Raw genomic sequence first — 4260 nt, forward strand, 5'->3', positions numbered from 1 at the left:
ATAATAATAATAAAATATTGTAATTATGATATCATTATTATATTGTTATTATGATAAATTTTTTAATATATTTTTAATTATTGTTATTGTTAATGTTTCAGCAGCAAGCATTAATTGTTATTATTAATACTAGTTAGAACATTGATAAACTATAATTTTATGGTAAATTTTGAATTGAATTGAGTGAAATTTATCAATTTATCTTGTATTTATTCACTGAAATAGTATAATTTTATGAATTTCTTCTAATTATGTTTAATGATTAAAAACATGCTTTTAGACTCTTAAATTGCTAAATTTAATTTACTTTAATTCCATGCAATGCATTGATGTGTTTGTTGAGTGATTTCAAGCTTAGAACGCAAAGATGGCTCGAAGAAGTGAAGAAAAAGCTAAGCGTGCAAAAGTAGAGAATTCATAAAGAAATAAAGTTTGGAGTTCCTCATGGTTACGCATATGCATGAATTTCAGGTTGAGTGTACGCATGCTTAATGCGTATGCATCTTTTGGAAGATCGCCAATTTGCGCGTATGCATCCTGTAAGAACCCGCGTTTTCACGTAAAACCGTTTTAAAATAATAATTTTAGTGCCCGGAATAGATTCAAAATTTAGGAGTTTTAATTTGAAAATATAAAGGTAAAATTTGGTTTCAATGAATTTTTCTGAGTCGAAAAATGTATTTTCTGAGACAGACCGAGAACCAGCAGTCGAACCGGTCGAACCGGTTTAAGCCTGTCAGGTACTGTGTTTTGAGAAAAATAAGATTTAGAAAATTGGTTTATTGTTTTGAAAGGACAAAAATAATTTTAGAATTGAAAACCGAGCACTAATCTTAAAGGTTTGGGTCAAACGGACCAAAAACGCTAACAGGTTGGACCGGGCCCAAAGTTCAACATATATAAGCTCATTTAATGAGCATTTCAGCCCATTCTTCCCCATTTTGATGAGAGAGCCGCGGTTTTGAAGAGAGGAGAGGAGGAAGAGAGTGCACTATTCACCTCCACCTTCCGGAAGCCATAACTTTTGATCCGGAGCTCCAATTGACAAGCCGTTTACGGCCACGCGAAACACTTGTCGAGCTCTACGTTTCTACCTAAGCAAACCTGGTAAGTAACCGCGTCTCACTTCCCAGTTTTGTGCCCTATATTTCTGCATTTTTGAGGTTATGATTTTGAGTAGATTTTGTGGTTTTGGTTGTTTAGGTGATCTCTAGTAGTGGGTAATTGATGAATTTTACCCCTAATCATGTTGGATAAGGTAAGGAACCTCTTTATCCTTGTGGTTTGGTATAGTATGAGCTTTAGTTATTGATGTATGGTTATGTTGTATGTATGAAGCTTGTTTTTAGAGTTAGTGGTGGCTTTTGGTGTGGCTTTGATGGTTTGGAGTTTGGTGGAAGCTTGATTGGAATCAAGTTTGGTGTTTGAGCATATTGAAAATCGGCCAAGGTTTGGTTTCGGTTTTCTTTATGTAATATGTAATGTTTCTGAAAACTTAGTCTAGTTGACCCTAAGATAGGATTGAATGATATGGGTGTATGAGTAATTATGTGTGAATTAATGTTAATTGTTGGTGTATGGGATTATTGTGGATGATGATGATTGTTGGAGATTATTGATGTTGATGAGTATTGATGATGATTATCTATATTGATGAATAATGAGAATTTTGAGAAATTAAAGTGATGAGTTAATGTAAAATGTTTATGGTGGGTTGGAATTAAGGATATTGATGATTATGATGTTTGATGACATATATTGATGATGATTTTTTATTGTTGGTTATTGTAGTTATTGAGGATTGTTGGGTATTATTGCTGTTGATGAGCTTTATGATGGATTTGATTAATAATGGATAGGGTTTGATAATGACTATTGGAATTTATGAGGAATTATTTTGGTTAGTTGAGGTTGTTATTGATTGATTATGATTATGAGTGTGGATTTATGATTAAGTGGGAAATTATGGATTTGGTAGCGAGATATGGTATAATGGTTGAGTGATTTAAGTAAAATTGAGATGATATGAACAGGTAAGGTATTGTGTGTGGTAGTGGTTTATGATGATTGGGTACGTTTTGATTTGGTTTTGAATGAAAAGTTGGTTAAAATTGAAGTTTTGAGGTTTTTGGTAAAAAACTGGTTTTTTGTGAACTTTGAAGGGTCATAACTTGTGCCTCAATTTTCAAAAGTTGCTGAAATTTATTTAGAATTAAATTTCATTGAAAACCCTTCAATTTGATATAAAGTTTGTAAAATTTGGATTTTTGTAGAGGAAGTTATGATCATTCAAAGTTTGTGTTAAAAATCTGAAATCCTGCAAAGTTGCAGAATTTCAGGATTTCTAATATGTTCGCACGCACAGCCTTGTGCGCACGCACAATCCTGCACTTTTTAAAACCTGTGCGCATGCACGGACCTGTGCGTATGCACCGCTAGGGAAGGGCGTGCTGTTTGCCGCGTTAGCACAGCTTGTGCGCTTGCACATCAACGAAGAATTACAACCTGTGCATACGCACAGCCCTGTGCGCACGCACAGCCCTGTGCGCACGCACACGTCTGCGCATACGCACACTTTGAAAATCTTCCTGGGCATGCAGACGCACACCCCTGTGCGGCCGCACACGCCCTGTTTCTCAAATTTTATTTTGTTTTCAACTATTTCACCTTCCCGACAAGATTGTAAGCTTCTATAACACCATTTTAAGACTCTTGGGCTTCTTTTAGAGCATTGAAATATGGGAAAGGTCCTAGGGGTTTAAGTTAGGTTTTCTTTTGAAAAGTTAGCAAACGGAGGTTTAGGTTTCTGGTGTATTGCGGATGAGTTAGTTGAGAGAGAAGGAAGAGTGGTGCATATCATGATTGTTGACAATGACTTTGGGAAATTGATGAACTATTGAGCTCGGAATGGAAGTGATGAATTGATGATGGTTATGATGAGTTGAAGACTCAAAGAGGAATGATGATCTTGTTGAATAATGAGAATGTGTCAGGCACTATATCCTTGGGTTAAGTATGATAGTGTGCAGGGTATTATGTCCCTGGGATTGGAGTATGATTGATAATCTTTTCTACTGCAAGAGTGTGACAGGCACTATATCCTTGGGTTAAGCATGCAAGTGTGCTCGGTACTATATCCGTGGGTGAATAGCATGTGTTTGGCACTATATCCGTGGGTCAATAGAGTGTGCCCGACACTATATTCGTGGGTGCGGTAGAAAAGCGACATCCGAAAGGATGTGTCGGGTTGGCATTTATGGACCGACAAGTGATATCACAAGCCAATAGGATAGACATTCATCATCTGCATTTTCTATCTGTTTGTCTACTTTGCCGACTTGTAATTGTATGCTCAAATGAATAACATGCCTATTTTTTTACTTGAACTACTTGCTCTATATGCTTCTACTTGTGTTTTACTTGCTTGCATTTATATTGTGATTGTCTGGTGCTGACGAGGTTAGGTAGGCGGTGGCGATGGGATTGCACGGAGGTTAGGTTGGCGACGGCTGTGGGATACAGCGGTGTGAATAGTATTAGTTAGAATTCCCCTAGTTTAGATAACCCTGGTTTATGGTTTAAGTTCTTTGTATATTTATTTATTTTGTTCTAAGCTTAAATATCAGTATGTGATGTGAAGTTCTAGGATTGCCTTCGGCGTCCCGGGGCCTTACATCTTACATCATTGGGCACTGTTACCATACTGAGAACCTCCGGTTCTCATTCCATACTTTGTTGTTGTTTTCAGATGTAGTCGTAATTCACCTTGGTGAAGTTACGGATATGGTGACAGAGCGGAGTATGGTTCTTTCTTTGTATGCTTCCGTTTTACTTTTGTCGTAGTATACTCTCATCTGTTGTATATTTATCTTTATGGCCTTAGAGGCTTATTTGAGAGGTAGGTTGTATAAGCTGTTTTTGTTCTAAAACTCTATATCTGTCTATTTGTAACTAGTTGGCTTAAACTCCGCAAGCTGTGGCTAGTTCTCTATGATTATTATATTCTTATATTTGTATATGAATTATTTTCTTATACATATACCTTATATCTTATGAGTTAGCTTCGTGTGAATGTTTCACGCTTTTGTAATTCTGTCTTCGAGCTTAATCCTTCATCAGGCTTCTAGAATATATTATTTCCTTCTATATAAATATGTATAAGCCCTAGAACTGTCGTAATCTCTGATTAACCTTTGCTTTACGGCTAGAGGTAAAGCTTAGGGTAATTGGGGTGTTACATTTAGTGGTATCAGAGCGGTT

General features: G+C 36.3%; 1 protein-coding gene across 5 annotated transcripts in view; it reads left to right on the forward strand.

The window, feature by feature from the left end:
* The window catches only part of LOC107639169 (probable serine/threonine-protein kinase DDB_G0278509), a 17982-nt gene that overhangs the window by 6802 nt on the left and 6920 nt on the right, over window positions 1-4260 (forward strand). Inside the window, exons 7-8 of one of the 5 annotated variants that reach the window (XR_002360913.1) lie at window positions 354-539; window positions 872-926. The exons of 1 other annotated variant lie outside the window; for it this stretch is intronic. The gene's annotated coding sequence lies outside the window, so the exon portion shown is untranslated. Of the gene's footprint in view, window positions 1-353; window positions 811-871; window positions 927-3748; window positions 3986-4260 lie in introns of those variants that run through there. 3 more of the 5 variants (XR_002360915.1, XR_002360910.1, XR_002360911.1) reach the window with 3 other exon arrangements.

The sequence above is a fragment of the Arachis ipaensis genome, chromosome B04 (assembly GCF_000816755.2).
Source record: "Arachis ipaensis cultivar K30076 chromosome B04, Araip1.1, whole genome shotgun sequence".
In the NCBI taxonomy this organism is placed as follows: Eukaryota; Viridiplantae; Streptophyta; class Magnoliopsida; order Fabales; family Fabaceae; genus Arachis; species Arachis ipaensis.